The sequence below is a fragment of the Colossoma macropomum genome, unplaced genomic scaffold, assembly GCF_904425465.1.
Source record: "Colossoma macropomum unplaced genomic scaffold, Colossoma_macropomum, whole genome shotgun sequence".
Classification (NCBI taxonomy): Eukaryota; Metazoa; Chordata; class Actinopteri; order Characiformes; family Serrasalmidae; genus Colossoma; species Colossoma macropomum.
In genome coordinates this window covers 1-6,591 of record NW_023495600.1, presented here as the reverse complement: position 1 = coordinate 6,591, position 6,591 = coordinate 1, and the positions used below count along the sequence as shown (strand labels likewise).

Sequence of the window (6,591 nt, the reverse complement as noted above, 5' to 3'; positions counted from 1 at the left end):
TCTCTCCTCCTCCCCCCCTCTCCCCCTCCTCCCCCCCCCCCCCCTGCCTCTCTTCCCTCTCCCTCTTCCCTCTCCCCCCCCCCTCCCCCCCTCCCCTTCCCCTCCCCCCCTCCCCCCCCTCCTCCCACTCCCCCCCTCCTCCTCTTCCCCCTCCCTCCCCCCCCCCTTTCCCCTACCACTCCCCCCCCCCCTCCCTCCCCCCTCCCCCCTCCTACCCCCCTCCCCACTCCCCTCCCCTCTTCCTCCTCCCCTCCCTCCTCCCCCTCTCCCCCTCACCCTCCCCCCCCCCCCCCCCTCCTCCCCCACCCCCCTCCTCCTTCCCCCTCTCCCACCCCCCTCCCCCCCCCCTCTCCCACCCCCTCCACCCTCCCTCCCCCCCCTCCTCTTCCCCCTCTCACCTCCCCCCCCCTCCCCCTCCCCTCCCCCCCCCCCCCCCTCTTCCCCTCCTCCCCCCTCCCTCCTCCCCCCTCTCCCTCCATCCCCCCTCATCCCCCCTCTCCCTCCTCCCCCCTCCCCCCCCCCCCCTCCCTTCCCCTCCCCTTCCCTCCCTCCCCCCCCCCCCTCCCCCCCCCACCCCCTCCCCCCCCCCTCCCTTCTCCTCCTTCATCTCTCCCCCTCCCCCTCCCCCCCCTCCCTCCTCTCTCTCTTCTCACTCTCTCCTCCCCCTCCCCCTCCCCTCCTCCTCTTCCCCCCCTCCCCCCCCTCCCCTCCCCTCCCCCCCTCCCCCTTCCCCCCCCTTCTCCCCCCCGCCTCTCTCCCCCCCCCCCCCTCCCTCTCTCCTCCCTCCCTCCCCCCCCCCCCCCCCCCTCCCCCCTCCCTCTCCCCTCTCCCCCTCCCCCCCCCCCCCTCTTCTCCCCCCCCCTCCCACCCCCCCCCCCTCTCTCCCCCCCTTCCCTCCCCTTACTCCTCCCCTCCCCCCCCCTCCCCCCCCCCCCTTCCTCTCCCCCCTCTCCCCCTCTCCCTCCTCCTTCTACCCCCCTCCCCCTCTCCCCTTCCCACCCCTCTCTCCCTCCCTCCTCCCTTCCTCCCCCCCCCTCCCCTCCTCTCCCCTCCTCCTCTCCTCCTCCCCCTCCCCCCCCCTCCCCCTCCCCACTCCCCCCTCCCCCCCCCCCCCTCCTTCCTCTCTTCTCCCCTCCCCTCTCCTCTCCCCCCCCCCCCCCTCCTTCTCCCTCTCCCTCCCTCCTCCCTCCTCCCTCCCCCCCCCCCCCCCCCCCCCCCTCTCCTCTCCCTCTCTCCCCCCCCTTCCCCCCTTCCTCCTTCTTCCCCTCCTCCCCCCCTCCCTTCCCCCCTCTCCCCCCCCTCTCCTTTTCCCCCTCTCCTCCCCTCCTTCCCACTCCCCCTTCCCCCCCTTCCCCTCTCCCCCCCTCCTTTCCCCCCCTCCCCCCCTCTCCCCTCCCCTCTCCTCCCCCCCTTCCTCTCCCCCCACCCTCCTCCCTCCTCCCCTCCCCCTCCCTCCACCCTTCCTCTCCCTCTCTCCCTCCCCCTCTCCCTCCCCTTCCCCCTCTCTCTCTCTCCTCCCTCCCCCCTTCTTCTCCCTCCCCCTCCCTCTCCCTCCCTCCTCCCCTTCCCTCCCCTCCCTCCCCCCCTCCCCCCCCCCCCCCATTTCCTCCCCTCCTCTCCCTCCCCACCACCCCCTCCCCCTCCCCCTCCCTTCCCTCCTTCTTCCCCCCCTCCCTCCCCCCCCCTCCCCCCCCCCCCTCCCCCCCCTCTCTCCTCTCTCTCCCCCTCCCCTCCCTCCCCCCTCCCTCTCTCTCCCCTCCCCTCCCCCCCCCCCCCCCCCCCTCCACCCCCCCTCTCCCCCCTCCCTCCCTCCTCTCCCACCCCCCTCCTCCCCTCCCCTCCCCCTCTCTCCCCCCCCACTCCCCCCTCTCCCCTCCTCCCCCCCCCCCCTTCCCTCTCCTCCCCCTCCCTCCCCACTCTACCCCTCTCCCTCTCCCCTCCCCCTTCTCCCCCTCCTCCCTCCTATCCCCCCCTCCCCCCCTCCTCCTTCACCCCCTCCCGCCCCCCCCCCTCCCCCCCCCTCCCCCCTCCTCCTCCTCCCCCCCCCCCCCCCCCCCCCCCCCCCTTCCCCCCTCCCCCCTCCCCCCCCCCCTCCTCCCTCCCCCCCCTTCTCCTCCCCCCCCCCCTCCTCCCCCCCCCCCCCCCCCCCTTCCCCCCCTCCCCCTCCCTCCTTCCCCCCTCCCTCCCCCCCCCCCCCCCCCCCCCCTCCTCTTCCCTTCCCCCCCCCCCTTCCCCCCCCACTCCTTCTCTCCCCTCTCCTCTTCTTCCCTCCCCCTCCTCTTCCATTTCCCCCTTCTCCTCTATCCCCCCCCTCCTCTTCCCCCCCTCCTCCCTCCCCCCCCCCCTCTCCCTCCCCCTCTCCCCCCTCCCCCCCCCTCCCCCCTCCCCCACTCCCCCCTCCCCCCTCCCCTTCCCCTCCCTCCCTTCCCCCCTCCCCTCCTCACCTTTCCTCCCCCCCCTCCCCCCCTCCCTCCCCCCCTTCCTCTCTTCCCCTCCTCCCCCCCCCCTCCTCCCCCCTTCCCTCCTTCACCTTCCCCTCCCCCCCCCCCCCCTTTCTCCTCCCCCTCTCCCCCCCCCTTTCCCCCCCTTCTCCCCCTCTCCCCCCCCCCCCTCCTCCCCCCCCTCCTCCCCCCCCCCTCTCCCCTCTTGTCTCCTCCCTCTCCCCTCCCCCCTCCCCCTCGCTCCTCCCTTCCCTCCCCTCCCCCCCCTCCCTCCCCCCCCCCCTCCCCCCTTCCCCCCCTCCCCCTTCCTCCCCCCTCCCCTCTCCCCTCTCCTCTCTCCCCCCCCCTCCTCCCCCTCCTTCCTTCCCCCTCTCCTCTCTCACCCTCCCCCCCCCCCCCTCCCCCCCTCCCTCCTCTCCCCCCCCCCTCCTCTACGCCCTCCCCTCCCCTCCCCCTCCCTCCTCCCCCCCTCCCTCCCCCCTCCCCCTCTCCCCCTCCCCCCTTCTCTCCCTCCCCCCCCCCCCTTCTCCTTTCCTCCCCTCCTTCCTCCCCCTTCTCCTCTCTCACCCCCCCTCCTCCCTCCTCCCCCCCCCCCCCCCCTCCCCCCCCCCCCCCTCCCCCCCTCTCCCCCCCCCCTCCCTCCCCCTTCTCTCTCCCTTCCCCCTCTCCCCCTCCCCCCCTCCCCCCCCCTCTCCCCTCCCCCCCACTCCTCCCTCTCTCCCCCCCCTCCCCCCCTCCTCCCTCTCCCCCCCCCCCCCCCCCCCCCTCTCTTCTCCCCCCCCCCCTCCTCCCCCCCCCTTCCCCTTCTCCACTCTTCCCCCTCCCCTCCTCTCCCTCCCCCCTCCTCCCCCCCCCCCCCCCCCTCCCCTACCCTCCCCCCTTCCCCCCCCCTCCTCTCCCCCCCCCTCCCCACCCCCCCTCCTCTACCTCCCTCTCCCCTCTTCCTCTCTCCGCCCCCCCCCCCCCCCCCCCCCCCCCCTCCCCCCTTCTCTTCTCCCCCCTCCCCTCCTCTCTTTATCCCCTCTCCCCTCCCTCCTCTCCTCCCCTCCCCCACCCTCCCTCTCCTCCCCTTCCCCCCCCCCCCCCCCCCCTTCCCCTCCTCCTCCCCTCCTTTCCCCCCCCTCCCCCTCCCCCCCCTTCTCCCCCCCCTCCCTTGCTCCCTTCCCCCTTCCTCCTCCCCCCCCCCCCCCCTCCCCCTCCCCCCTCCCTTCCCCCCTCCCCCCTCCCCTTCCCCCCTTTCCCTCCCCCTTCCCCCTCCCCTCCCCCCCCCCTCTTCCCCTCCTCCCCCCTCTCCCTTCCCCCCCCCCTCACCCTCCCCCCCCTCCCCTCCCTCCCCCCCTCCCCCCCCCCCCCTCTCCCCTCCTCTCCCCCCTTCTCCCCCTCCCCCCCCCTCCTCCTCCCCTCCTCCCCTCCTTCCTCCCTCCTCCCCCTCCTCCCTCCCCCTCCCTCCTTCTCCCCTCCCCCCCCCCCCTTACCTTCTCCTCCCCCCCCCCCCCCCACCCTCCCTATTTCCTCCCTTCCCTCCCCCCTCCATCTCCTTCCTCCTCCCCCTCCTCCCCCCTCTCCTCTCCCTTTCTCCCCTTTCCCCCCCGCCCCCCTCTTCTACCTCCCTCTCTCCCCTCCCCCCTCATCCCTCCCCCCTCTCCTCCCCCCCCTCCCCCCCCCTCCCCCCCCTCCCCTCTTCCCCTCCCCCCCCCCCCCCCTCCCTCTTCTCCCTTCACCCTCCCCTCCCTCACTCCCCTCCCCCCCTCACTTCCCCTCCCCCTCCCCCCCCCCCCCCCTTTTCCTCTCTCCCCTTCCTCCCCCTCCCCTCTTCTTCCCCTTCCCCCTCCCCCTTCCCCTCTCCCTCTTCTTCCCTCTTCTCCCCACTTCCTTCCTCCCCCCCCCCCCCCCCCCCTCCCCCTTCTTCCCCCCCCCCCCCCCCCCCTCCTCCCCCCCCTCCCCCTCCTTCCTCCCTCCCCTCCCCCCCCCCCTCTCCTCCCTCCCCCTCCTCTCTCCCCCTTCCCTCCCCTCCCTCCCCCTCCTCTCCCCCTCCCCCCCCCTCCCCCTCCCCCCTCCCCTTCTGTCTCTCCCCCTCTCCCCCTTCTCCCTCTCCCTCCTCCCTTCGCTCCCTCCCCCTCCTTCTCCCCCCCCCTCCCCTCCCCTTCCCCCCCCCCTTCCCCCCCCACCCTCCCCTCCCTCCTTCCCCCCCCTCCAATCCCCCCCCTTTCCCTCTCTCCCCCCCCCGCCCGGCCCCCCCCTCCCCCTCCCCCCTTCCCCCCCCCTCCCCCTTCCTCTCTCTCCCCCCCCTCCCCTCCCTTCCCCCCTTTCCCCCCCCTCCCCCCCCCCTCCTCCCCCCCCTCTCTCCTCTTCTCCCCCCCCCCCCTCTCCCCTCTCCCCTCCCCCCCTCTCCCCCCTCCCCTCACCTCTCTCCTCCCCCCTCCCCTCCTCTTCCCCCCCCCCCCCCCCCCCTCCCCCCCTTCTTCCCCCCCCCTCCCCTCAATCCACTCCCCCCTCCTTCCCTCCCCCCCCCCCCCTCCCCCTCCCCCTCCCCCCTCCCTCTTCCCTTCCCCTCCCTCCCTCCCCCCCCCCCCTCCTCTCCCCCCTTTCCCCCTCCCCCCCCCTCCTCCTCTCCCCCTCCCCCCCCCCCCTCTCCTTCCCACCCTCCCCTCCCCCCTCTCCCCTTCCCCCCTCCCCTCCTCTCTCCCATTCTTTCTCCTCCCCCCACCCTCTCTCCCCCTCTCCTCTCCCTCTCCCTCTCCCTCCCCCCCTCCCTCCCCCTCTCTCCCCCGCCCCTCCCATTCCCTCCCCTTCCCCCTCCATCCCTATTCCCCCCTCCCCTCCCCATCCTCCCCCCCCTCCTTCTCTTCCCCCTCCCCTCCCTCCCCCTCCCTCCCCCTCTCCTCTCCCCCGCCCCTTCCCCCCCCCTCCCCCCCCCCCCTCTCCCCCCCCCCTTATCCCCCTCCCCCCACCCTTCTCCCTCCCCTCCCTCCCTCCCTCCCCCTCCCCCCCCTCCCTCCTCCTCCCCCCTAGCCCCCCCCTCCCTCCCTCCCCCCCCCCCCCCCTCCCCCCCCCCCCCCCCTCTCCCCTCATTCCCCGCCCCCCTTCCCCTCCTCCCCCTCCTTCTCCCCCCCTCCCCCCTCCCTCCCCCTCTCCTCTCCCCCCTCCCCCCCCCCCCCTCTCCCCCCCCCTCCCCCCTCCCCCCCCCCCCCCTCCTCCTCCCCCCTCTCTTCTCTCCCCTCTCCCCCCCCCTCCCCTCCCTCCCCTTCCCCCCCCCCCCTCCTCTCCCCCCCTTCCCCCTTCTCCCCCCCCTCTCCCCTCCCGCCTCCCCCCCTCCCTTCCCCCCCTCCCCCCCCCTCTTCCCCCCCTCCTTCCCTCCTCCTCCTCTCCCCTCCCCTTCCCCCCCCTCCCCCCCCCTCCTCCCCCCCTCCCTCTTCCCCTCCCTCCCCCCTCCCCCCTCTCTCCCTTCCCCCCCCCCCCCCTCCACCCCTCTCCCCCCTCCCCCTCCTCTCCCACCCCCTCCTCCCTCCCTCCTCTCCCCCCCTCTCTCTCTCTCTCCCCTTTCCCCCTCCCTCCCCCCCCCTTCTCTCCTCCTCCCCCCTCTCCTCTTTCCCCCTCCCTCTCTCCCCTTTTTCCCTCCCTCTCCCTCCCCCTCTCTTTCTCTCTACCTACCCCCCTCTCCCTCCTTCCCCCTCTCTCCCCTTCACCTCCCCCTCCCGTCCCCTACCCCCCCCTCCTCCTCCCCCTCTCTTACCTCCCCCCTCCCCCCCCCCCCCCCCTCTCCTCCCCTCCCCTCCCTCCTTCTCCCCCCCCTCCCCCTCTCCTCCCCTCCCCCCCTCCCTCCCCCCCCCTCCTCCTCTCTCCCCCTATTCCCCCTCCCTCGCCCCCTCCCCTTCCCCTCCCCCCCCCTCCCCTCCCCCCCCCCCCCCCCCCTCCCCCCTCCTCCTCTCTCCCCTTCCCCCCCTCTCTCCCCCCTTCTCCCACTCCTCCCCCCTCCCCTTTCCTCTTCTCCCCCCTCCCCCCCCTCTCTCCTCCCCCCCCCCCTCCCCTCTTCTCTTCTCTCCCCTCCCTCCTCCCCCCCCTCCCCCCCCCCCCCCCCCCCCCCCCCCCTCTTCCCCCCCTTCCCCCCTCCTTTCCCCCCCCCTCCACCACTTTGTATTATTTTCCTTCT

At 75.9% G+C, this 6,591-nt stretch overlaps 1 pseudogene; it reads left to right on the top strand.

The window, feature by feature from the left end:
* The first annotated feature begins 4,131 nt into the window (after positions 1-4,131).
* Positions 4,132-6,408, top strand: LOC118802600 (annotated as a pseudogene).
* The last annotated feature ends 183 nt before the right edge of the window (positions 6,409-6,591 follow it).